A 27460-nucleotide genomic window follows, 5' to 3' on the forward strand; every position below is an offset into this window, starting at 1 on the left:
TCAGTGATTTCTCAGGAAACACAGCAATTCCCCTCCTACACCTGGCAATTCTGTCTTTGTTAAGAAAGCACTGAAAGCCATTCAGAGCTCCAGACCAGCCCCGGGACATTTCCCAGTGCACATATTCAAGCAGGAGCTATCTGAAAGGGAAGGATCCTGTTCTAACACTCTTCACCTCTGGGTGTCTGGCTGGGCAATGAGACATAGAAAGTCGTCTCTCATTTGAAGAGCAGACAAATCCCTCATTTGTACCACTTAGAGGAGGGTAAAGCAGGGAGTGTCAGGACTCAGCACACTTTGGCTTGCAGACAGAGTCAGGCCCCATTAGGATTGGTCTGATATTCTGATTGTTGTGATCCTGTTCCCTTTGCTTCTCTGGAGCAGGAGTTGTGTCCTGCTTTGTCCAGGACAGCTCCATCTCCAGGGTGGGACAGAGCAGAGTCTGCAGAAGTGCCCTTTGCAACAGGACTGTCCTGCTTGACTTACGGCCCAGATGCTTGTTGAGGAGTTACTTGTGTGTGAAGTCATCTTCAAGGCAGCACAAGGGAAAACACAGGGCAGAGAGGAAAAAGACTAATGGGCACTGCAGCTCTCCTGACTGCACTAAGGCACAGAGAGAGGAGCCCTTTCCACGTCGTGTGCCAAGATTCCTCCAATTTTCAGTGATAAAAGTGAGTTCTATCCCAAAAAAGAGCCCCCCTGACACAGAAAAGCTGACTCCTCAGCAGCACGGGAGCAGAGCTCCTGCCCCTCACAGCCAACACACAGCACAGCAGAGAAATGCATTTCATTGGGAGGGTGATTACCTGAAGAATGGAGTGGCTTTGCTCAGAGGAGTCTGTCTTCTATTTTCTCTGCACTTTGCTGTTTTTAAAAGGCTCTCCTTCAAAGGAACAGCAAATGCCCAACAGCAGCTGCAGCAGCCAGTTCCTGCTCCTGTCCTTGGCAGACACGGGGCAGCTGCAGCCCCCAAGCTGCAGCCCCCAAGCTACGCTCTAGACTCTGAACAAAAAGGCTCCTCTTACCTTTGATGTGACAGACTTCGTAGTCATCGACATCAGGGAGCGCTGAGAGAGAAATTTTGGCCCCAGACTCTCTCCTCAAGCGGTTAATAAATTGTCCTTGCTTGCCAATCAGACGTGTAACTATCACCTTGATGAAAGACAAGAAAGCAAGAGTCAAGGGGAGAAATGTAGATCAAACACCACTGTGCCCTGGGGCTTCTTTTGCCCATCTTCCTGGTTCCTGCAGCTGATTTGGAGGTTGGGTTTGGACAGGCAGCGGGAGCGTGACCCTCCTGCACAGGGGAAAGCACCACAACTCATTCTCTACTCTCAGGGACTGTGAACCCTCAAAGCCTTCTGAAGGCTTTCAAAGCATCATCCTGACAGATCAGGGTGGGAAGCGATGGAGAAAAAGGACTCCAGCAACCATTCCAGGGTGTAGCCCTAATGCTGAAACCCTCGTTGGCTGATTCTGTATCTCCCTGGGGTGGCCCTGAGATGGAAGAAGCAGGAGATGGCTGTGTAGGGCAGGGCAGGAGGCACGAGCAGGACAGTGGCTGCTTACCTTGGGCACCTCTATTTCCCACACAAGGACATTAGACTGCCTGGATTTTTTCTTTCAGTGATGGTTCTGGCAACTCACTGTCTGGCCCTCGGCAGGACGGAGGACCGTCTGTGTCCTCCAAGTCCATGTTAGTTGCACTTAAACCTGACAGAAAGGCACCATGTCAGCATTCAGACAGCCCACGCAACGCAGCTCCCACACACCAGCCCAGGAGAAGAGATCCTTTTGTAGTGAGATGCCATCGAGCACTTGCTACGCATTCTGTTGGGATGCTCCTGCATCAGGTTCCCCAGGATGTCAGAAAGGGTCAAGTCCCATCACACAGAGCCCACTGAAAGCTTCCCTTGACGACTTGGGACCACCCAGCCCAGCTCTGGGAATGCCACCACAGGAGGCCCGAGTTCAGCAGCAGCCCTTCACACACGGTGAGCCCTTCCCCAGCACACACCATCTAGGATCTTGAAGCCAAAAGCCAGAGACCAATGGGGCCGAGCGGCCCACACCTGCCGTGTCATCCACTTGGCTGCCCGCCGGCACCCAGCCGCCAGCATCCCTCCTGGCAGCCGTGTGCTGAGCGGCGGGGAAGGGGCTGCGTGTGCCACAGCCGGCAACGGCCCCGCTCGCAGCCCGGGGCTCTGCCTGCGGGGATGGCGGCAGCGCAGCAGCGCTCTGGGCACGGCTCGGCTCCGGCGGGGTCCCGCACACGCTGCTGGCGCTGCCGGCGCTGCTGATGGCCACGGGGCTGGGTTGGCAGCTCAGCCTCAGCCCCGCCTGGGACACTGCGCTGTCAGGAAGCAGGAGGACAGAACAGCCAGCAGGGACGGCGGCTGCTGCTTTGGGGCAGGATTCCTCCTCTATCCCTCGTTCCTCCTGCGCTTCCTCAGCGCCTGTGGCCGCTTCCCCGGGAGCGCTCTGGGCACTGCTCAGCTCCTGCCCAGCTCCCCTCCTACCTATGAGAGCTCTTGTCTTGCCTGCAATTGCTTCAGAAAGCCAGCACCAGTTTGCCTTTACCTGGTAGCAAAAGCAATAGACTTCCCAGGTATTGGCTCAGGGCCACTCACACAGTTCCTCCCCTTTGCCACCAAAGGTCAACACCAAAGGATGCAGCTCTAGGCTTGGCCACCATCAGGGTGACTGTTACACTGATGATGGCAGACTCACAGCCAGAAGCTGCCATAGCTGCTGGATCACCAAAAACATACTCACAGGGCTGAGGTTGGGCACTGAATCCAAAGAGAACACAGGGCCCTGGTATTCCTGGGGAATTCTGGGGAACAGTCTGGCATGGCCAGACTAGACCAACACCAAATAAAGTGTAGCAAACAGTTCAGTGCTTTCTTGTGCCAAGGACAGTGAAGCCAGTACAGACCTTCTGGGGACTTTTAGGGCATTGGAAGGCTTTGACCCCACACCTGGCAGTGTTAACGTGCCCTTTGCAGAAACTGATTAGGAAGAAGGTTGTTGGGCAGGGGACCAAACAGCAACAAGAAGCCTTTGAGGCCTCCCAAAACGCTCTGATTGAAGATGCACAATTGCCCCCTGCTAGGTGAGGACATCCCCTGCAATGAGAAGGAACAGTTGTAGATGATACAGTTTCCTGAGACCCCTGGCATATGACTGGGCCACAGCATCAGACAGAAGCCAGAGTTTTTGGGTCCGAGGCATTACAAGGCTCCTGCTTCAGTGGTAGAAGTGCAACACACACAGCAGCTGGACAAAGGCAATGGAGAGCAGCTGCATGGACTCTGTTACTGGAGTTCTATGATGGCAAACGGGCATCTGGTCAGTGCGCTGAGCTGACTGTAACATCTCTGTCCTCACACAGGTCTCTCTCTCTCTCTCTCTTGTGAGGAGGAGGCCTTTGCTGTCACCTCAGCATCGGGGGGACTCCCTGGGGTCGTGCTGCTGAGAAAACCCTCTTGGGGGGGGTCAGCCTGTCCCTCTGGGTTCGGGGGATGGGATCCCAGGGATGCTGCAGGACCCACTGTAGCCCACAGCCAGGGCCAAATCTGGCAAACCCAGCAGCACCGGCAAACCCCAAACGGTGTCCTGGTTCCCCTCCATCTAAGGACTTTAACAGACACCAGTGAGGATGGCTGAGGAGGCTGAGAGCAGCCATGAGACCCACAGGCAGACCATTTGCTCTCACCCCTCTGTGCAAGTCCGGCATGGCCATGGAGGGGGCTGAGAGCCCCCGTGTCCTGGGGCTGGGTTTCCAGCCAGGGCTGGGCTGGTGAGATGGCCCTTAGCTGCAGGGCACAGGGAGGGGAGCCAGGCCGTGCTGCACAGACACCAGGAGGCAAAGGGGCCTTTGCTTTTGTTTTCTCTTTGGAATTGCTTGTAATTCTTTGTCACTAACTTCCCATGGCAGAGGTTCCATTGCACACGTAACACTGCAGTTGTGCAGCACCAGTACAGAGGCCCCAGAGCTGCAAAACATAACAGGAGCCTCTGGTCAATCTTACACAGTCCAACGGGGCAAAGAAACACTGCTATAACTGCAGCTGCTCCTCACTGCTGCCTGATGACTGCTGCTGAGACTCTGCAGTGAAGGAGAGGGGCAGAGCTCAGCTCTGCTGCAGAGTCCTGCTGCTCCAGGCACTTTTCCCATCAGAGCCTGCAGCAGCTGCTGGACACAACTAACGAAACCAGCAGCTTCTGGATGGGGAACTGGCAGGGCTCAAACCTGCCCACTGCTGCTGCTGCCGGGGTTGGTGCCACTGAAAGGGCCCTGAAGGTGGGATAAAAATGGCCCCATGTCAGGGCAGCGCAGCAGCGCTTGTTCCTGAGCCCATCTGTGTCAGGATGCAGTTGCAAAAGTGCTGAGACGAGGTGTAGATGCACGACAGGCCACAGCACTCAACCGTGGGCTGCCCCTGTCAGCAGCAAGTCATGAGTGTCCTGCTCGAGGAGGGGGGATTTTGGGGTCCCCTCCGTACCTTGGAGGTGGAAGGTGAAGACGTTGCTGCTGAGGAGGTGCCGGCACATCGTGTTGACACAGGCTGGCACCGCCTGAACGGCCAAACCAAACAGCCCATGGAAACGGGCGGCAGCAAAGGCAAAACTCTGCAGCTCCAGGGCCTCGGCCAACGACTGCTCCAGCACCAAGATGTTCAACTCCTGGGGGGAAATTGAGGGCAGGGGGCACCCTAAAACCCCCACAAGACACTCCAAAACACTCCCCAAGACTCATCAGGGTCTCAAAACAACTCAAAAGGCCCCAAACCCCCACTCAAAGCTGAGCGTTTGCTCTGGCACCGACACGTTTAACACCAGGGGAGGGGCTCAGGGTGAGAAGGGGACCCAAAACCCACCAAGACTCCTCAATATCCCCAAACACCCCAAAATGCCTCCTTCCCCCAGTCATTTTTTTCTGGCTTATGAAGCCCCAGAAGTCCCTCCCCACGCCACAAAATGCTTGTGGCAAAATCCTCCTCCATGTTCCTCCCCTGCTGTGCCCCCTCCCCACCATCAGCGTGTCCTGGCTGAGGAAGCCCCTCACGCTGCCGCTGCTGCAGCCGATGCTCAAGGTGCTGCCGTTGGGCTGCTGGGTGCGGGGCAGCCCCGGCCGATAGCAGGACAGCAACCCTGGGCTTGGGGGGGTCCTACATTAAGGGGGGTCTTGGCCACCCAGCCGCCCCCTCCCCACGCCAGACCTGCCCCCTCCCATGTGCAAGGCGGCGTGTCCGAGTGGCAGCAGCGCTCTGAGAGCACTCAGAGCTCGGAAAGGCTGGGGAGTGCCCAGGGACATGGTCCCATAGTGCTGAGACTGGGGGGGCAGAGAGTGTGTGTGGGGGTCACACAGGGGACCCCTCCCCACAGAAACCAGCCCAGGAGCTCCCAGTGCCTCCCAGAAGATCCTAGTTGACCCCTCAGGAGTCGCTTGTGCCTCTCAGGAGTCCCCACAAGGCTCTAATAGTTCCCCAGTAGCTCCCAGTTTTCCCCCAGAAACTCCCAGTGCTCCCCAGTATTTACCAGCTCACTTCCAGTAGCCGCCAGTTTCCCCCCAGTTCACCTCTCAGTAGCCCCTTGTCCCTCCCAGTAGCCTCCGGAAGCCCCAGATAGGCCCCAGTAACACCCAGGACTTCCCAGTGCCTCCCAGTAGCCTCCAGTTCATCCCTTAGTAGCCCCAAATAGCTCCCCAGTAAATCTGTTCACCTCCAGTAACACCCAGTACTTCCCAGTAGCCTCCAGCACAGCCCAGTGACTCCCAGTTCACCCATTAGTAGCCCCTTGTGCCTCCCAAAGAGCCCCCCCAGTAACTCCCAGTCACCCCCACCAACACCCAGTTCCTCCCAGTAGCCCACAGAGCCTCCCGATAGCCCCAAACCGCTCGAGGGAGGGTCTCTGGGGGTCTCTGGTGCTGGCTGAGGCGCAGTCCTTAGCTCAGTGTGCCCATCCACAGCTCAGGGCCTTGTGTCACAGTCACGAAGCTTCTCCTGCTGTTCCAGCGGCGCTTCCCCTGTGTCAGCGTGTGCCCGGCACCCCGTGTCACGTCCCTGCCCACCACGCAGCACACGCCGGCCCCAGCCTCTCGCCCCCTGCCCTGCAGGGAGCCCTCTGCACTGAGAAGGGCCCCTGAGCTCAGCCTTCTCCTCTGCAGGGCCGCAGCCTTCGCTGCCCACAGCCATGTGCCGGCCCCTCAGCACTCACCCCTGGGGGCCTGTGTCCAGCAGCTCCCGTCTCTCTCGCTCTGCCTCTGCCTGTGGCTCAGGGGCTTTGCAGAGCCCGCCCTGAGGCTCCGCCGCCTCTGATTGGCTGCAGACCTGTCACCGCCTTGCGCTGGGCCCGCCCTCCCTGAGGCGCCGCGGCCTCTGATTGGCTGCGCTCACACGTCCATCAGGGCTGTGCCCGCCTGCTGCGCTGCCATTGGCTGTGCGGGGCTCTGGCTCCCCTCTGGGCAGCCGTTGTCGGGCTCTGAGGGCTCCTGTGGCCGCAGCAGGCGGGTGGGACCCTCAGCATGGGGCTGCTGGGCCTCAAGCGCAGGCTGTGTGCAGGGGCACGAGGGGCTGGGTGCTGCCCGTGACGCTTTGGGCCCTGAGAATGGCAGCAGGAAGGCCGCTCTCCCATCATCCCCGGCAGGTGCCCCGTGCCGGTCCTGCCATCCCTGACACGGCTCTGGAGCTGAGGCCAGGGGCTCCCAGTGTGACCTGGGCGCGGGTTTGCGATGCGGACCCTGAGGAAGCTGCTGTACTACCTGGCTTATGAGGCCGAGGTGCGTGAATTCGAGCGCAAGCACGGCTGGGAAGCACTGCTCCACCCTGAGACCCGGCACAGCGCCATGGGGCTGCTGGCCAGGTGAGAGCCCCCTTCTCTCTGCTCCCTCCAACATTTGTCCTCTGCAAACAGGACACCCTCGCAAATGCCCTTGGTGCTGGGTGAGAGGGGCTTGTCCCCAAGGGCTGGCCCGGCAGATTGGAGAAGCCTGGCAGAGGTGGGTGCCCAGGAGCAGACACCCCCCAAAGCACCAGCGTCCCCTCCCGTGGGCCTGGGCTGAGGGCTCAGGATGGGGCGTCCGTCCCAGGGCCAGGCAGGATGCAGCGAGGGCCAGAGACAGAGCCGGGGAGACGACTGGCCCGTGGGCAGCAAAAGAGTGTCGTCAGGAGGCTTTGGGGCAGGAAGGGTGCTTTTTGCTGGTCTTGGGCACTACCTTTCTCCTGAGAAGTCCAGCCCTCAGCTAGTCAGTCCAGGGCCTGGCCCACCTTGCTTGGGGTTATCGGTGCCCTTTTTCCCCCCACCCCCTGCCAGAGAGATGTGTGGTGCCGCGAGGGGCTCATGTTAGAAACTGATTCACTGCCTGGTGAATCTGCTGAGCAGGGAGCAGCCTTGCTGGGAGGTCCCTGCCACGGCGTTCCAGGTCGAGGTGAGCCTGGTTGCTGGGAGGAGATAGGGGGGGAGAGCAGTCACTGGGGCAGAGGGTGAGTACTCGGTGTGTTTCAGCTCCTGGCCTGCCCTGACATGAGCCCTGTGGTGAACGCGCCCTGCAGCTGGAACCGAGGTACCTGGGGAGCGAGAGCAGCGTGATGCGGTGCCTGGTGCTCAGAGCCGTCATCGCCCTCTGCCACGAACCCGCGATGGTGAGCAGGGGGCAGCCGGCCGGAGCCGTGCTGGGGGCCTGGAGCTGGGTGAGGGGAGCTGGGGGACACACAGCTGGGGCTTGGCTGTGCCTTGGGAGCTCTGGCAGCTGCTCCAGGCCTGTTGTAACGGTGCAAGCAATATTCATCCCAAGATGTAGAGAAGCTAGGTAATGCACGTGCAGAGACATACACGGGCAATGTAATGCCACCAACAGTGTTGACTCAAACCCACCCTTCCTTTGCTAGCTACTTCCTTAGATGCTGCTTTCACCCCTGTGATCACCCAGGGCCCAATTGATTACCTTGCAGCAGCTGTTTCTGATAATTGGAAGTAGCTTGCCAGCTGCATTAACTTGTCCCTACCATCTTTATTCAAGCTGGCTGGTCCATGTCACATTTGTGCCTACAAACCCGCTGCTGAGCTGCTGTTCCCACCACGCTAAAGAAAGAGAACGTGATTTCTATTTGCTGGTGAAAGCAACACAGGGAATGGGTTTGTCTGTGTTGGGTTCCCTTGGTCAAATCCCTTCCTTCGGACGCCTTCGTTTCCCTCAGTCATGTGTGTGACTGATCCCAGCAGCCCAGTGACTCTCCTGTGTGGGGTGTGGAATCCAGCTGTGCATTTGCGGAAGGGAGATGGGGGACACATGCCCTTGTAAACACGGTCATAAGAGGCATCAGGAGTTGATTTTCAGAAGTGATCTTTACAACTTTCCTGTTGTTCCTTTTTGGATCTTTTTCTCATCATCACTGTTCACGTGTATTCGACATGGCATTTGCAGAGCTGCGTCTCTTCCTAACCTTGGGGAATTTCAGCCAGCTCTGTTGGGAGTGTTTTGTTTGTTTTCCATTGACCTTGTGCAGGAAATCTCAGGTGATTTTTTTTTTTCATATTACCATCTATAATTACATTTCCAACTTCTACAACAAATTAGTAGCTTCTACTCACTGTAGCAGCCATTCTGGCTCTTTTCTATGGCTCAGGAAAGGAGAGGTGAGTTACCACAATTAAAACAGTCAGAAGTGCTTGATGTATTCATAGGATGGACTTCCTGGGGTGTTTGCACAGCCTGTTTGAGTTTCTCTCTGACTGGGACGTATAGTCTTGGAGAAAGGAGCATGGCTCAGAAATGTGTTTCCACCTGAACTCACTTGGATCATCGGTGCTGCAGAGCCCAGGTTGTGGTTTTTGGGTCAGTCCAGTTCCTGTGTGTGTGAGCCAACATCCAGACTTGACAAGGTAGTAGTGGTGAGGCACAGTGCAGCTGGAGCTCTTAGCCAGGCTGGTAATTCATCTGCAGAGCCAAGTCTAAACTACCAAGGTGTAATACAGAGCACTGTGTGGAGAACTACTGCAAATGCCTTCCAAAGCCCATGACTGAGCGGCAGTCTGAAGTACTTTTGGGTTACTGTTTGTGTGTTGGCAGTCTCCAGCTGTCCTTTTGTGATTGCCTCTTCTCTCCATTTCTCTACAAAGAGGGTGTTTCTGCTGAGAGTGCCGCGGTGGTGAAGCACTCCGGGCCTGGCAAAGATCTAGCTCAATGCCGTCATGACATTCAGCTCAAAGTCAGCAGCAGCCTTGCTGTTTTCTGTCTAGTGCATCTAAATCCCCTGGCATGTCTTGTGTCAGCTTGTTGTATGAAGGTGAATTTAAAACAGGGGCGCTATTTTCTTTACTTTTCCCACTACTGGGTGTTTAGTCAGTGTGTGTAAACCATTAGAATGAAATGCAGGGCTTCAGGAGCAGGGATTTGACCCATGGTGGAAATGAGTTTCTGGAGAGCTTTTCCTAAGGATTTCAAAGACATGATTTTCCTCTCAGAGACAGAGGTGTCACAGATGCATTACCAGCCGTTGTCCTCAAGATGCACTTGTGATCCTTGTAATGTGGTCTGCTGTCCTCAGCAAGACACCTGCTTGCTCTTGGTTTCCCTTCTTCAGTTGGTAATGCACAAGACAGTAATCTCCTGTTCTGAGGGACCTTTCCTGTGCAACTGCAGTGCTTTGGTATCTGTGAAATGAGCTCATAGTTCTAGTCCAGTTCAATTCTCCTCAGTACCTGTTTGTATGACAACAACCTGTTCTATTGCAGGTGTGGTTTAGGGTGCACCCCTCGAAGTGGGATTGCAGTCAGTTACTCTTGCCACACGTGGGTGTGTGAGGCTTTTGGGTCTGTTGCAGTTTTGTTCTCTTTCTATTCTAGTGAGTGCTTTGGGGGCGGCGGGTGCGGGGCCTCAGGGCCCTGCTCTTTGGGGCTCATCTCTTGGGACAAATGAAGGTTTTGCTGCTTGTGTTTGATTCCCAGACCTGAAGATGTCTTGCAGCCTGCAGCTCGTGTGTTGAGATGAGGAGTGCACGATGTTAGATGTAACATGGGGCTGTCCTGTCTGTAGCGGGGTTCTCTGAAGGGCTCTGACACTCCACATTCAGACACTTGCTCACAAACTGACTGATAGTTTTTTCTGTGCTGACTTTGCTTTCAGAATACACCAATGAGAATGCCTTGATCCCTAAGAACTCATCGGTTATAGACAGAAGAATCCCACCTGCAGGAGTTAAAGCCACCAGCCAAACGTCTGCTCTGTGAATATCCAAGAAACATCACGTTCTTTGGGAGGGGTTTCAGTATGTTCACCTTTCTTCCTGGCTGTTGGTTTGCAGAGGCATTCAGATTCTGTCTGTCTCCTTCCAGCTGCTGTTAGCTTTTCTTACCATGGAGTAGATGTTAATGGAGCTGACCCACAGCAGAGTTACACTTTTAGGCCTGCCGGGACGTAGGGTGCAAACCACGGCAATGGGAAGCTTTCAGATGATGCGCTTGGGCTTGTTCTTGCTGGTTTTCAAGACAGCAGCCTGATGAGTTCTTCTGGTTTTTCTTTACAGGGCTCCTGAGTCACAGGACTTTGGGCTGAAAGCCTTTCAGCTACACTCATTGTACCACGAGAGAGCAGTGTCTGTGCACAGAGAGATTTCCACAGTCACTGGACTCTGAGAACACAGCATTTTGATGTTCAGGCTTTAGAGTCTAGCTGCAAGTGCTTCATTTGAAGTTCTGATCCCTTGTGATGCTGTTCCCAGAATGAAAAGGAGCACTGGAATTCCCAGGAGTTTCATGGTGGAGGTGGATGATCCCAACACGAAGGGCGCGATGCTGACGAGCGACGGGAAATACGCCATCGCAGCCAGTAACGCGTAAGTGGGGAGCTAATTGGACTGGCCAGAGAGTGAGCGAGAGGAACCATGTGTGTGTGTGAGAGAGAGACGGGCCAGCATCTGTCCTTCTGAGGGAGGCAGCAGTGTCAATGTATCTCAACCTTCCCATCTGTCGTGTGTTCCAATATGAAGACAGTGCAGTGCTGCTGTTGGTGCCCCTGGAAGTTGCTTCATCTTGTAGCGTGCCAAGAACCTGCATTTCTGACCAAGAGTTCAGTGCTGTTCCTGGGGAGTCTTTCTCTTGGAAAGCTCCTTTTGCCTCTGGTTGAAGTTTCAAAGGCTTCTTGTCAACTTTCACCACTGGCTGCTGGCTGGAGATTTCCTCTGCCTTTGATCAGATGGCACGTGTGAAACAGGCTGAAGTTGTGCTGTTGCTCTGAACTGAGCAGGTGCTGCTGTGTGCTGACAAGAGTGGCTGTTTGAGAAAGGGATTGGGAGCACTTGTGGTTTTCTGTCATAGGGCTCCTTTTGCAGAAGCTGTTACAAAGACTTCCTCCTTCTCTGAAATGTGATGACTCGGAGACTAAACTCCTTGTGAGCCTGCATTTTGCACTGACCCTCTTCCAGAGCAGAGGTGGGATTCATTCCATGCATTTCCAGCTGTCAGAAAGGGATTTGACTAGTCTGAGAGGATGACTTTTCCTTTCCCAGTCTTTAATGTTTCTCTTTCCCCACCCTCCCTCCCCCCAGGGCAGCTTAGGCTTGGAAGAAGAAGGAAAAGCCTCCCTTCTTGCCACAGGAGCCATCCTCCTCCTCCTCCTCTTCAGATGTTCCTGTTCCTGAGGAGCTGTTATGTCCCCTGTGTAAAGAGTTAATGATGGACGCAGCTGTTATTCCCTGCTGTCAAAATGGTGACTGTGACGACTGTAAGTGTTACTGCCATGTTTGTTAACTCCAAACATCACATCTGATCTTGTGAAAGCCGAAATAGATGACACAGCGACTCTGTTACCTGTTCTACTGAAAACTGAAGTACCCTCAGAACAGCAAAGGGCTCTTCTCGTGCTAAAGACAGAAACAAAAGGCAGCCAGCTCTTTTTTTCCCTCGGAACGTCTCTGCTTCAATGATCTCTACAGGCAGAAGGTGAAGTATGAGAAGAGAGCGTAATGGTGCAGGTGAATTCCAGATTGGATATGGAAGGCATTTAGGCTGCCCACAGCCCTTTTGTCTCCCACAAAACTGTACAGCCAGCTCTGGTGACTTACTGGGGTCTGCCACAGACAGACAGGCAGGCATTTAAGCCACATGCTTTTGTAATTGATTGTCATTGACTTGAACCCTAAACGTTTCCTTAGTTTGGCTCAGAGCTATTCTGATGGTTCTAATTCATCACAGGTATTAGAACAGCACTGCTGGAACCTGAGGAACATCAGTGCCCAACGTGTCATCAGACAGACATTTCTCCTGACTCTTAGGAGGCCAACAAGTCCTGCGCAAGGTAGCCCCATGGCTTGGGTGGAGAGGGTTTGTGAGGAAAGTCTGTTTGCAACCAATTGGAAGGGAAGGAAATGTTCACTGAGGTCTCCTTAGGCAAGGCTCAATGGGCTGAGGCCCAACTGGCTTCTCCAGGCCATGATCTGTGGTTAGAGGAGCTGACAGCTCCTTACAGACAATGTGGCCAGTTCAGGTCACGCTTGTTCCACACAACTGCCTCCCTTTCCGATGGGCTGTTAATGCTCAAGTGCTTTGAATGCAGCTGCTCTGGGTGACCAGTCATTCTTATCAGCCTTTAGTGGGATGTGCTCATGTATCTGTCTCTGGGTTGATTTTAGGATTGACAGCCCTTACAGGGATAGCCATCATTTCCCTCTGTGGAGGTTTTTGTTCCCGACTCTCCTCAAGTTTCATGGTGCCTTTTTCTAACGGTGTTTCTGCCTCCAGATTGTGAACAACTTGAGGAATGACACTGGCTGCAGTCAGCAGATCCAGCAGCAGCCTCAGCAGCAGCTGCCGCCGCCTCCACCTCCAGCCACACTCCTCAGACAAGTGAGAACACACAACCTGCAACCTCTTCTCCAGCCAACCATTTCCAGCCAGCAGGATCCACCCATCATCCCACCAGCTTCTCCAGCTTCTTGGCCTGCTGCTGCTTTGCCATTGTTGGGCCCTGGTGCAGCATCTGTGGCAGCCGGGCTGCCAGGGAACCTGTCGCCTGCTTTGGCAGGGATTTGGCAAAGGAACTGACAGAATACAGAAGGGCTGAAAAGAAGCTATCCAACTGCCTGACACGTCTGTGGTGGAGAAGCAGGTTGTGTGGGGAACTCGGGAGGAGTTCCACTCCACACCTGGATCATGAGGGATGATCCAAGGTGATTGGCAGTGATAGGGGAATCTTGTGTAGGTGAGTAGCTCCAGTGTGGCAGAGGTGACAGCTGGCTGAGAGTTGTAATGGGGCAGCAGTTGCTCAGGAGCAGGTGTTTCTTGACTAAATCTGCTCTGTGAAGACCCCGTTCACCACCTGGCAGGCGTGAGGAGGAGAGAAAGTGAAAAGGTGTAGGTGCTGGGTTTTCTGCATCTCCCTGTTCTGATTTGGGGTAACCATTACCCCAAAGCACTTTGGAGCATTTCAGTGAGAGAAATGGTCTTCATCTCCTCTTTGGTCTGTCTCGTGTAAAAGCACAGAGAGACTTTCACCCAGACTGCAGACTGGTGGCTTTTGTGAGTATTGGTCAGTTTTTGTCTCCGGAATTACAAGATCAAGGTCGTTTTTAAGGAAATCTGAAACTGATGAAAGACCTTCAGAGGGGGAATGATGCTGAAGAACGTGTGTGGAATCATGTCAAAGTTCCTTAAAAGCTAAGAAAACCCTTCGCCGCCACCCCCATGGAGAGGCAAAGGCAGCAGCCGTGACAGTCGGCCGAGATCGAGGCCACACGGCCATCGTCGTGCAAGGTCTCGGTCTCCTGGCTGTCACCGGTCGAGGTGAAGGTCACCCCTGTAGTGGTTCTGCCTGGGCCAGGTTTTAGGTAGCTGAGGCGGGGGGGGGGCGGGGGGTGCAGGGGAAGATGGAGGGGTGGGGGGAGGTGTTTTAAGATTATTTTGTTTCTCATTTCCTTGTTCTTATCGTTTCTTCATAAATCCAACCTTTTTCTCCACAGGTTGAGTCTGTTTTGCCCATGACGGTGATTGCCGAGCCATCTCCCTGTCCCTGTCTCAATACACAAACCCACTCGTTATATTTCTCTCTCCCCTGTCCAGGTTAGGAGGGAGAGTGATGTTAGAACTTGGTGGGCACCTGGCACTCAGTCAGGGCTAAACCACCACCCTCAGGGAGTATGATGATCCCACCAAGCTGGACAGGTGTGTAGATGTGCTTGAGGGCAGGAAGGCTCTTCAGAGGGCCCTGGCCAGGCTGGAGCCATGGGGCCAGGGCAATTGCGGTATGTCTGGTAATTCCCTGAGTGGAGATGCCCCTGGAGGTTACCCTCTGGAGCTGAGTGAAGGAGAACCACCTGCTGTCATTGACGTGGGTGAGTGACATCAGTCTCTATGAAATAAGTCGTCAGTGACCTGGGCAGACTGAGGCAGGACAATGGGGGAAACTCATGAAGAAGTGCAATGAACATGCAGATCTAGTCTGGGACATGTAGAAAGTTTTGCTCTAAGCAGGGCACACACTTGGTGGAGCCATCCCCTGTGTGCCCAGCGCTGCCAAAAAGAATCCCTGCTTGAAAGTCACACTGGTTATTGAGTCCTGATTGGCACTTGGAACTCACAAGCTGTATGTTGTGTTGTCAGGAGAGTTCTGTAGTACCATGCAGCTCCCTTCTTCTGCAAGAGCTGACAGGACCTGCCCACAGAGTCTCCGCTCTGTCCCGGCCTCCGTGCTGGTGTCCCAGGGAGCCACTGTGGAGCGGATTTCTTGCACCCCAGCTGCCTCCTCCCTGCAGCCCTGCTCAGTGTTAGACTTTTCCTGTCAGTGTGAACAATACTGTGCCTCTAGCAGTAGTTCTAAACTATGGCTAGTAGTGATGCCAGAGGCCATCCCAGGGGAGGGGGAGCGCTGTGGCCGTCACCAAGGGAGAGGGAGACCTTAGGGCGCTGCTGATGTCACACAGGGGCTGTTCCAGACCCCACCCGGCGTTGTGACCTCACCTGGCCAGGGGCTGTAGAGCCTCAGAGCGGGACAGCCAGAGCCAGTTGGGCTGAGCTGCCCTCGGGAGGACTCAGCTCCTTCTTTGGCTACTTGCCTTCCTGCTTGCTTCCAACCATCTCTCATTTGCTGCCCACTTCTCCAACCTCTTCCAAAGGTAAGGATGATCCAACTCTGTACCTCGTGATCCATCTTCTTGCACCTCTCTAGGCTGGCCAGGGCTATGAGTAGTGTTGCTCTGTGCTAGTTCTGATTGTGGCCCAAAAAGGAGGCACTGGGAGCTACAGAGGAGGGTTTGGGCCCAAACAGGAGCCTCAAGGCTTTTCTGAAACTTTTGCCTTCCTGTTTCTTTCCCTGTGTCTATTTGAACGTGCTGTCTGTGTCTCCTGCTAGATCCTGCTGAGGCTGTGTGCAATGTCTCTGCGCTTCTGCAGCGTGATCCCATACGCCGTGCCCGGAGCGCTGGCACTGCTGGGCTGCTGGTGGCTCTATTCCTCCCGAAAAGCGCAGGCCAGAGACCGTGAGGAACCGGCCACTGCTGCTGAGGAAGAGCTGGAGGAAGGAGGCCCAGAGAAGGACTTGTGGCCCCAGACGGAAGCCTGTGTCCCTCAGAGTCTGTGTTCCTCGTTGGAAGAGGAATGCCCAGAGGCTGACCTTCCAGAGGTGTCAGCGATGACATTTCAGCCCAGCCCCTTGGAGGATGACGCTGACAGACAAGAGCCAGCAGGATGTGCAGGGGAAAGCAGCGTCCCTGCTGCTGTTTCTGTCCCCGTGCAGAGCACAGAGTGTCCCGGCAGCGCTGCAGCCAGCCCCGCACAGGGCTCAGGCTCAGGCGCCGACGCAGAGCAGCGGCCGGCAGCAGCGCCGGCAGCGCCAGGAGCCGGGCAGGAGCCCAGCAGTGCCCAGAGCGCCGCTGCGCTGCCGCCATCCCCGCAGGCAGAGCCCCGGGCTGAGGCAGCGCTGCCGGGTGCCGCGCGGGATGTGCCCGCTGGGCTCTGCCCGGCTGCAGCCGCCCCAGCTGATGCCCCTCCGCAGGCGGCCGGCGCTGCTGCCCCTGAGCGGGGGCTGTTGGAGGCGGCGGCAGCGGCTGAGCACACAGCTGCCAGCAGGGATGCTGCGGGGCTGCTGGCGGCGGGCAGCCATGCGCGTGGCGCGGCAGGTAAGGGCTGTGCCGGGCTGCTGGGCACCTGGCTGGGCTGGGGCCACGACAAACGGCTGCTGCTCCACTTGGGGCAGTTTTGGTCAGCACTTGGACAGGACTGTCTTGCCTCTGCCGCTGGGGAAAGGGTCACTGTGTTTGAGGGGCTGCTGCTGAACTTGGGCCTGCTCCTGTTGCATTCCCAGAGGTGGGCTGGTTTCTCCCCAGGCATGAAGGGTGTGTGATGGGACTTGACCCTTCGTGACATCCTGGGGAACCTGATGGAGGAGCATCCCCATGGAATGCGTAGCAAGTGCTTAGTGTCACCTCTCTAGGAAAGGATCTCATTGCCTGGCCTGCTGTGTGGCAGCTGCACTGTGTGGGCTGTCTGAATGCTGACCTGTGTGCCTGTTTTGCAGGTGTAAATGGGTCTGACGAGGACTCGGAGGACACAGACGGTCCCGAGTGGCAGACAGTGACCCGAAAGAAGCGCGGCCAAAGGGGAAAATCCAAAGTGGTTGTCTGGGCAATAGAGGTGCCAAAGGTAAGCAGCCGCTGTCCTGCTCGTGCCTCCTGCCCTGCCCTGCGGAGGCACTTTCAGCTGCCGTGGGGACCCAATAGGAAGGAAGAAGAGGTGCAGAGATGGAAAGAAGAGGCATGTTAGAGCTACACCCAGGGCTGGTGGTTGCTGGAGTCTTTCTCCAGCACCTTCCACCCTGATCTGTCAGGGTGACGCTCTGAAAGCCCTCAGAAGGCTTTGAGGGCTCACAGCTCCTAAGAGCAGGGGATGAATAGTGATGCTTTCCCCTGTGCAGGAGGGTCACGCTCCCGCTGCCTGTCCAAACCCAACCTCCAAATCAGCTGCAGGAACCAGGAAGATGGGCAAAAGAAGCCCCAGGGCACAGTGGTGTTTGATCTACATTTCTCCCCTTGACTCTTGCTTTCTTGTCTTTCATCAAGGTGATAGTTACACATCTGATTGGCAAGCAAGGACAATTTATTAACAGCTTGAGGAGAGAGTCTGGGGCCAAAATTTCTCTCTCAGCGCTCCCTGATGTCGATGACTACGAAGTCTGTCACATCAAAGGTAAGAGGAGCCTTTTTGTTCAGAGTCTAGAGCGTAGCTTGGGGGCTTTAATTAGACTAGAAATGGATTCAGTGGCTTGGCTAGACCACGGCTTTTACCAAAATGTTCTGCTCAGGGCTGTTCCAGCAGAGGGATGTGGCAAGTGGCCTGGGCCTGGCCACGTGCAGCCTCTGTTGTAGGGCTGGGAATGCATTTGAGCAGCTTTGGCTGCTGGAGCTGAACCAGCCCCTTTTGCAGGATCCCTTTGGGCTTGAAGCAGCAGATAGGGGATGCTTCTCAGCATCTTGACTGGGAAGGATGTTGGAGCAATTGGGGCTGAAAAGTGTCTGTGAGTGAGTTGGGTCAATGCAGCTCAGGAGGCTTCTGGCAACTGGGCTGCTTCCCATGGCAGGGCTGGAGGTGTCCTCAGCCTACCTGTGCTGCTGACCTTGGGTGGGATTCTTGTCTTCCAGGCCTCTCCCATGAAGTTGAAGGAGCGTTGAGCCTGATTGGCAGGAGGTTCAAACACTTGTGTCTGGACAACATCTACCCTCTGCATCCCCCTGCACCGGTGACACGTCCTTCTGTCCCTAGGACTGCAAAGTCCCAGACACCTCAAGCACTTGCAGCAGGGAAAAAGAAGAGGAAGTAGTAGGAAATGGTAGTAAACAGTAGTAATCGTAGAAAATACCTAACAAAATAAAGTCTAATATTGCCAAAGAAAAACACGGGAAACAAAGGAAACTTGACAGAAAGTAAAGTACAGAAACTTGAGGGAAAGCCAGAGCCCCAGGCAGCTGCTGCCACCTGGACACAGGCTCTGCTGCCCAGGGCGGCCCCTAGTGCAGGGCTGGGCAGATGGCCAGGGAGCGGCCGTAGCACATGATGGTGAGAAGATAACACTCTCCTGAAATGAAAAGGAGACTCCTCAATGTGTGGGCAGCATGTCCCAAGTAGGAGATGTCCCAATGGTCGCAGCAGGAGTTGGCCATGGTTTTGGGGACCGTGGTGGAGATGGAGCCCAGGTCTGAGAGGGAGAGGCTGAGGAGGAAGAAGTCCATGGGGGTGTGGAGGGGGTGGTCACAGGCTACGGCGCTGATGCCGAGGCCGTTGGGCAGGAGGGCAGCCAGGGAGATGCCCAGGCACAGCCCAAAGTGCAGCAGCTGCAGCTCCCCTGTGTCTGCCAAGGGCAGGAGCAGGAACTGGCTGCTGCAGCTGCTGTTGGGCATTTGCTGTTCCTTTGAAGGAGAGCCTTTTAAAAACAGCAAAGTGCAGAGAAAATACAAGACAGACTCCTCTGAGGAAAGCCACTCCATTCTTCAGGTAATCACCCTCCCAGTGAAATGCATTTCTCTGCTGTGCTGTGTGTTGGCTGTGAGGGGCAGGAGCTCTGCTCCCGTGCTGCTGAGGAGTCAGCTTTTCTGTGTCAGGGGGGCTCTTTTTTGGGATAGAACTCACTTTTATCACTGAAAATTGGAGGAATCTTGGCACACGACGTGGAAAGGGCTCCTCTCTCTGTGCCTTAGTGCAGTCAGGAGAGCTGCAGTGCCCATTAGTCTTTTTCCTCTCTGCCCTGTGTTTTCCCTTGTGCTGCCTTGAAGATGACTTCACACACAAGTAACTCCTCAACAAGCATCTGGGCCGTAAGTCAAGCAGGACAGTCCTGTTGCAAAGGGCACTTCTGCAGGCTCTGCTCTGTCCCACCCTGGAGATGGAGCTGTCCTGGACAAAGCAGGACACAACTCCTGCTCCAGAGAAGCAAAGGGAACAGGATCACAACAATCAGAATATCAGACCAATCCTAATGGGGCCTGACTGTCTGCAAGCCAAAGTGTGCTGAGTCCTGACACTCCCTGCTTTACCCTCCTCTATGTGGTACAAATGAGGGATTTGTCTGCTCTTCAAATGAGAGACGACTTTCTATGTCCCATTGCCCAGCCAGACACCCAGAGGTGAAGACTGTTAGAACAGGATCCTTCCCTTTCAGATAGCTCCTGCTTGAATATGTGCACTGGGAAATGTCCCGGGGCTGGTCTGGAGCTCTGAATGGCTTTCAGTGCTTTCTTAAAGAAGACAGAATTGCCAGGTGTAGGAGGGGAATTGCTGTGTTTCCTGAGAAATCACTGAAAAGATGAATGAAAAAGAGTTCCAACAGGTCTGTGGGAAAGATTCACCGAGGAGGGCAAGGGGAGAGCTTCCCAGCATGGCCGTGGCAAATCAGGATGGCTGCTGCTGCCTCGCGGATCTTGCCATGGGATGTGTAGGAAAGGACCAAACCAAGGCAAAGGGTGAGATCAGGTGGTTTCTGGAGGAACAGAGGTGGGAAAACAGAGAGAAAAGGGGTTGAAAGGAGCAGGTCACACGTAAACAGGGGGCTGATCAGTCCACTTCTGTGGCCTTGCCTTGCAGCTGATCACCACAGCCTGTCCTGCTTTCCCAATACCTGCACATCCAAGTGCTTTCTAGGGCAAGGGAGCTCTCTGCTCTAGGTACAGATGGAGGTCCGAATGCCAGCCCATCTGAGTGGGAACCACAAGTCATCAGGTGTAGTGTTCTCTGCTGGGGGGAACTGGTGAGAGCAGTGGGTGTGTGTAAGTAAGTAAGTAAGTAAGTAAGTAACTGGTGTGTGTGTGTGTGGTGGTTTGGCCCAAGCAGCCCAGCAGCAGCACCACAGTCTCTTGCTCGCTGCCCACATCCACCCCCACCCTCGTTAGGATGGCAGAGGCCCCAGCGAAATGGCAGTAAAAAGATCACCAAGGTCGTTGTGGATGGAGACAAGGGCAGGGAGGGCTCGCTGCCAGTGACGGTCCTGAGCAAAACAGACTCCAGTGCTTGAGCGAGAGAGGAGAGTAGGAAAGCTTATTCTACAAGAAATACGAAGGTGGGAGCTCTCCTCATTTGTGTGCAGTCAGTCTGCTCAGCCCAGACTCAAATAAAGGCTGCCCTGGGACCCCTCTACAGGAGTAGGATGGACACCTTGTGACTGGGTTTGTGATGCCAGCTTTGACGTGAACAAGCCATTCTTCAAAGGTGGCCATGGTCAGGGAATCACGGAATCACAGAGTGGTGGGGTTGGAAGGGACCTGCAGAGATCATCTAGTCCAACCCCTCCTGCTAAAGCAGTTCCATCTCTGTCAGGTCCCACAGGAACGTGTCCATGTAGGTTCAGAGAGCTCCAAGGAAGGAGCCTCCACACCCTCCCTGGGCAGCCTGGGCCAGGGCTCCCTCACCTCACAGGGAAACATTGTTTTCCTTACATTTCAATGGAACTTTTGTTGTTCCAGCTTCTTTCCATGACCTCTTGTCCTGTCACTGCCTACAACAGGAAAAAAAGGGAAACCCCAGCCTCCTGACACCCACCATGTAGACGTTTGTAACTGTCAGTGAGATCCCCCCTCAGTCTCCTCCAGACTAAACAGCCCCAGATCAGAAGAAAGCCCCCAGCCACAGCTCTCCTGCTCCTCTAGAGAGGTCCCAGGGGAGCCTGTCAGCCAGCAAAGTGCTCCCTTGCCAGCTCCTGTGATGTGGGAGCTGTGACAGAATCACAGAGTGGTAGGAGCTGGAAGGGACCTCTAGAGATCATCTAGGCAAGCCCTCTGCTAAAGCTCCCAACTAGATCAGGTCACACGGGAAGGTGTCCAGGCCGGGCCTGAGAACTTGCAGAGCAGGAGCCTCCACAGCCTCCTGGGGCAGCCTGTGCCAGGGCTCCCTCAGCCTTCCTCTAAAGAGGCTTTTCCTTCGGTGAGACTACTTGTGTTCAGCTCTTGTCCATCAGCCCTGGTGCTCTCCCTGGGCACTCCCATCCCGCCCCATCCCCTTGCCATGACACTGCCAAGGTGCCAAAGTGCCGAGCTGCCGGCTTCAGGCTTCTTCCCTAGGGCGTGTCCCCCCCCGGCCCAGCCCCAGCGCCAAGGACACCCAGCCCAGGGCTGCGTCACGGGCTCGTCTTTATTGCAGGAGCCGTGGCAGCGCTGCGGCGGCACAGCAGCGGTGCTGGCGGCGGCCGGGAGGCTCAGGCCCAGCAGCCGCGCGGCGGATCAGAGCCGGCCGGGCTCAGCCACGGCGGCGGCCGCGCGTCCCGCGGCGGCGGCGGCTCCTCACGGGCCGCGGGCGCCTGGGCTGCCCGGCCCTGCGGGCTCTCTTGGCTCGGCGTGGGCCCCGGGAGCGGCGGCTCCTGCTGCGGCTCCTGCCGCGGCTCCTGCTGCGCGCTCTGCGGCTCCGGGCCCGGGCCATGCTGCCGCTGCCCGAGCGTGCTGCTCAGCCGCTGCCCGCGCTGCCGGCTCCCTGCCCCCGGCCCGCTTTTATAGGGCTGCTGGGGCCGGGCCCTTTGTGACAGCGGCACCTTCTCCGGCCCATCCACGCTCTCGGGCACCTTCTCTCAGCACTGACGTCACCAGGGCTGCACCCGCCGGGCTGCGCGTGGGCTCCAGCGCAACGATGGTGCTGACCACAGGGCATCCTACAGGGACCGCAGGGAAAAGACACCACGACACAGCCTGTTTGCTGTCAGGACTTGTGACCCTGTGACGGATCCAGGCTGGAGCAGTCTGTCCCTGAAGGACTGTTCTCCCGGTGGGTGACCCCCACTGGGGCAGGGTGTGAGGAGCTGCCCCTGTGGCAGGCCCCAGGCTGGAGCAGTCGGTGAGGAGCTGCAGCCCACGGGAAGGAGCCACGCTGGAGCAGTTGGGGAGGGACTGTCTCCCGTGGGAGGGAGCCCACAGTGCAGCAGTGGCAAGTGTGAGGAGGCCTCTCCCTGAGAAGCAGCAGCATCAAATGCATCTGTAATGAAGTGACCCCAACTCCCACTCCCCATCCCCTGCGCTGCTGGGGGGGAAGGAAGGAGAGTCCTGGGAAGAGGAGGGGTGGGAGGAGGTTTTTTTAAGACGGTTTCATTTCTCACCTCCCTGCTCTTATTGTTCCTTTAATAAATCACACCTTTTTCTCCCCAAGTTGTTTCTGTTCTGCCTGTGATGCTCATTGCTGAGTGATCTCTCCATCCTTATCTGAACTCACAAGCCATTTGTTGTCGAGGAGTGGTTAAGGGAGAATGGACACGGATCCCAGGGTATAATGTTAGGCCCGACGGGGCAAGGCAATCTGAGTTCTAGTTATATGAATTTAATGACAATCAAGACCAGAGTCAGAGCCATGGTTAAAGCAGTTGCTATCACGCAGACAGCAGGCCGCTTTCTGCTCCTTCAAGGTCGGGCTGTTTTCAGCTAACGAGCTAACAGCCCAAGGTGGAAAACAACTACGGGGGAAAAACAAGATGGGAAAATGTGAGGGAGCTTGCTTATGGCAGGAACCGCAAGTAGGATTAGCATAAGAATGTAATCTATTAGCTGCTGTTGCTGAGCCAGCTTTGAAGCTGCTGGATATAAGTTAGAGCCTGCTCTCAATAAAGAGAAGATTTCTGCTATCACTCACATTGAGTAGGACTGATTTCTTCCCACCCAGCTGAGAATCGGACCCTGGGTTGATCGCCGCATGAAGTAGGCTTCGAGCCTGGGTTTTTCAGACTTAGAGTCTGATTTCAGACTTAGAGTCTGGTTTCAGGCTTCAGGCCTGGTTTCAGGCTTTGAGCCTGGGTTTTTCAGGCCAAGAGCCGAAAACTTCCCGGCAAATGGAGCCCGAACAGGGGCCATCACTGGGTGTTAGCAGGTAAGGAGCCTGCCTGCGGGGAGCTGAGACTTGAAAACACGGAGGCAGAGGCAGTCGTCGGAGGAAGCCTGCCGGATCCCAAGCAGAGGTTGCTGTACCCGGGGGAGTGACTACAGGTTGCGGTGAGACGAGGATCCGACAACATGGATAAGGAGGCAGCACTCTCACTTTTACATCGCTTTTTAGAAAAGCAGGGGGTGGACTTTAAACTGACCGATTTGTCTGGTCTACTTGTACATGGTAATTGTAAAGGCTTTTTTAAGGACTCTGAGAAATATTTTGATGAGAAGGAGTGGAGAGCATATGGGACTTGTCTTTGGGACTTGGTTATAGACGAAGATAAGACTGCTCGGAAACTGATAAAACCATGGAGAGAAGTAATTAACTGTTTGAAAAAGTATAAGTTGGAAAAGGATTTGACCGCTGCTGTAACTCAGTGGCTTGATGTGCCTGAGACTGCAGCCGAGCCAACAGCGGGACTGTTTGGTATCGGGACTAATTATATCTCACCTCCCTTTTCTGGTGAGTGGCGAGAAATTGGAAACCTTCTCTGGGAAGCCACTATTAGTGGTGATAAGGACAATAGTAAGATCAGTAAAGATCTAGGTCTCATTTGGAGAGACGTGATAAATACTTTAAAAGAAATGCTTGCTGCCCAGGCGTTGACTGTTGCGCCGAGGCTGAAGGAGACAGACAGGGGAGCGGACAGGTTCCTGCAGGGAGTATTAAAGAAACTGGAGCGACAAGAGACCATGGAAACACAGTCTGTGGCCACTGAAAGCCAGCCCGGTGCCGCCCGGCGCTGAGCGGGGCGTGCGGAGAGAAAAAAAAAAAAAGAGTTCTTCTTTACACAAGAGTATTTACAAAGTCAGAGAGGCGAAGGGGCTTCAGAGCAGAGCCCCCGCGGGAGAGCTGCTTCCCATTCGAGCCCAGCCCGCCGAGTTACCCCTGGGACGACTCGCAGGGCAATGCCGAGCGGGCGGAGTCGGGCCGGGGTGCAGCGCAGGATGATCAGAGGAGAGTGGGGGAGCGCGACCCCGTGTTACACTCGACACCATCGGGCATGTGAGGGGAGACAAAGAAAACACGGGAGAGAGTAACAGCGGCTGCGCCGCCGGCGCCGGGGCCGGCACGGAGTGAGCCAGACCCCCCCCGCCCCTTCCATCCGCAGCCGCCGCCGCGCAGCCGCTTCCCGCGCCCGGTCGGTGTCTCCGGAGCCCCCCCACACACCGCGCCGACACCGCCGGCCCCGGCCCTCACGGACCGCTGGGCTCGTCCTTTCCATCCTCAGTCCCTTGCCTCAACGAGTGTAAAAACTGTTGGTCGTGATGTTATGCCTTTTGCTGTAAATGTGATGATGAATAGTGGTTTTCTTACAGGGGAAACTTTCTAAGGTGTTTTAGGTGTCAGGAACAGAACATTTTGGCATTGAGAAGCTAAAAGGTGGTTTATGTTGATGCTTGAAATGATTGTAGTAAATGGTTTTAGGCAATTTCAACAACCCAAGCAAAACATGTGGCTTACACTGGCCAAAGCAATCAATCAGTCTACAATATGTTTATCAATGGCCACTCCAGATAACCCTTTTTCTACCTGTTTGGTGGGAGTTCCATCAGATGTGGCACAATGGCCTGTACCAAATGCATTAAAACCAAATCCCTTAGTTAAGGGTAATGGCAAAGTTGACAGCTGGGATTTGATCATTTCATGGTTGCCAATAATGACCACAGAGCCACAGGAGTCAGAATTATTGGGATCTATAAAGATGGATTTTTGTGTTATGTTTAATTTTACCAGCAATACCAAAACATTTGGGACAGAACGTGGATCCCATCCTGGGCGTGTATAAGAACGCAACATCTCAGTGCAATTATACTTCACCAAAAAGACCCAGGTCTAGTCTTGTGCCTGTACAGTTACCAAAGGGAATTCTTCTGGTCTGTGGGGACCAGGCATGGCCTGGAATACCCTCGAGATTACAAAGGGAACCACGCAGTTTGGGACAACTGACACTCTTGATGCCTAATCACACAATGATTTAGAAACATCATTGTCCAAAACAATTTGTGCATGCATTTACTGGTGAGTGTGATGACCATGTTACCTTTGGTCTTCCTCAGCAATAATAGCAACTAGTATATTTGCTCCAGGTGTAAGAGTATCTGCTTTATTAAGTCAGCTATGCAAATTAGGATGCTGGCTTAGCAAACAAAGTAACCAAACCTCAATGACATTAGAAGGCTTGATTAGTGATGTCAGTAGTATTAGACATGCACTTGTGTATCATTTTATGGATGATATCCTCATTGCTCAGGAGGAGGCATTTACTGTAGATCAAGAGAGAGATCTAGAAACCATGTTATTTAGGGAAACTAACTTTGTTTGCTCCTCGACAGCAGGACTGGTTAAAAATTACCAAGTTACAGAAAACAAGAAACACCCACAACTTAAAAGGAGATTGTGATGGTAAAGTACAGTTGTGGTCCATTACGGCGAATGTATTTGCTTCAGCATTTGTACCCGGGTTGGCTGCAGCCCAGGCCTTACAACAGTTAGAAAAATTAGTGTGTTGGTCGGAGCAGCAAGCTAATGTTACTACTGATGTTATTGGAAAATTGTTAGCAGACCAAAAAAGCCTTAGACATGCCTTATTGCAAGATCGTGCAGCTATTGATTTTTTGCTATTGGCACAAGGGCACGGATGCCAAGACTTTGAAGGCACGTGTTGTTTTAATCTTTCTGATCACAGTGAATCTATTCACAAAGCTTTGGCATATTTAAAGGTTCATGCTAAGAATATTATGGTGGGTTATAACCCTTTTGATAATTGGCTTCAATCAGCTTTTGGGGGGTTGTCACCTTGGTTGACTATGTTAATCAAAGAAGGGTTAAGATGGATTTTGGTTATTTTGCTTTTGCTTGTAATGTTTAGAATAGTATATAGTTGTATTATGAAGGCAGTGCCTACATTGACTGACTCAGTCTTGATCGTGCAAAAACAAAACGGGGGATTTGTCGAGGAGTGGTTAAGGGAGAATGGACACGGATCCCAGGGTATAATGTTAGGCCTGATGGGGCAAGGCAATCTGAGTTCCAGTTATATGAATTTAATGCACAATCAAGACCAGAGTCAGAGCCATGGTTAAAGCAGTTGCTGTCACGTAGTCAGCGCAGACAGCAGGCCGCTTTCTGCTCCTTCAAGGTCGGGCTGTTTTCAGCTAACGAGCTAACAGCTCAAGGTGGAAAACAACTTTGGAGAGAAACAAGATGGGAAAATGTGAGGGAGCTTGCTTATGGCAGGAACCGCAAGTAGGATGAACATGAGAATGTAATCTATTAGCTGCTGTTGCTGAGCCAGCTTTGAAGCTGCTGGATATAAGTTAGAGCCTGCTCTCAATAAAGAGAAGATTTCTGCTATCACTCACATTGAGTAGGACTGATTTCTTCCCACCCAGCTGAGAATCGGACCGTGGGTTAATTGCCGCATGAAGTAGGCTTGGAGCTGGTTTCAGACTTAGAGTTTGGTTTCAGGCTTCGGTCCTGGTTTCAGGCTTTGAGTCTGTTTTTTTCAGGCCAAGAGCTGAAAACTTCGCGGCACCCCCCCGCTAACACAGGGACCCCTCAACATCCCCCACTCACCCCGTGGCGATGGGAGGGATCCAGCTGACCCCTCCATGCACCCCCATGATGGGACCCCAAGTGCCTCACTAAGAAAGTCGCGCGTACCCCCCCACCCCCCCATCTCAGGACCCCTTTGGGGGGCGTTTTTATCCCCCCAGCACCAATCCCCCTCCCCCTCAGCACCCTGACTCCCCTCCCAGCACCCAAACCCACTCCCCAAACCCCTCCCCAGCACCCTGAGCCCACCCCCAGCACCCAAACCCCCTCCCCAACCCCCTCCATAGCACCCACAGCCCACCCCCAGCACCCAAACCCCCTCCCCAACCCCCTCCATAGCACCCAGAGCCCTCCCCCAGTACCCAAACCCCCTCCCCAGCACCCTGTCCCCCCCAACCCCCTCCCAGCACCCAGACCCCCTGAGCCCACTCCCAGCACCCAAACCCCCTTCCCAACCCCCTCCCCAGCACCCTGAGCCCACCCCCAACACCTAAACTCCCTCCCCAGCATCCCAAGCCCTCCTAACCCCCTCCCCAGCACCCTGATCTCTCCCAACCCCTTCCCCAGCACACAAACCCCCTCCCCAACCCCCTCCCCAGCACCCTGAGCCCACCTCCAGCACCCAAACCCCCTCCCCATCACCCAAACCCCCACCCCAACCACCTCTCCAGCATCCTAGAGCCCACCTCCAACACCTAAACCCCCTCCCCAGCACCCAAACTCCCTCCTCAACCCCCTCCACAGCACCCAGAGCCCTCCCCCAGCACCCAAACCCCCTCCCCAGCACCCAACCCCACTCCACAACCCCCTCCCCAGCACCCAAACCCCCACCCCAGCACACTGAGCCCACCCCAGCATCCCTACCCAGCACCCTGACCCCCCACAACCCCCTCCCCAGCACCGAAACGTCTTCCCAACCCCCTCCCCAGCACCGAAACTCCCTCCTCTACCCCCTCCCCAGCACCCTGACCCCCCTACAACCCCCTCCCGAGCACTCAGCCCCTCTCCCCAACCCTCTCCCCAG

At 54.8% G+C, this 27460-nt stretch overlaps 1 pseudogene; it reads left to right on the forward strand.

Annotated features, from left to right (window-relative positions):
* Positions 1–6736: 6736 nt before the first annotated feature.
* Positions 6737–16526, forward strand: LOC133629312 (E3 ubiquitin-protein ligase RBBP6-like; annotated as a pseudogene).
* The last annotated feature ends 10934 nt before the right edge of the window (positions 16527–27460 follow it).

This window comes from Colius striatus, unplaced genomic scaffold, assembly GCF_028858725.1.
Source record: "Colius striatus isolate bColStr4 unplaced genomic scaffold, bColStr4.1.hap1 scaffold_38, whole genome shotgun sequence".
NCBI classification, from domain to species: Eukaryota; Metazoa; Chordata; class Aves; order Coliiformes; family Coliidae; genus Colius; species Colius striatus.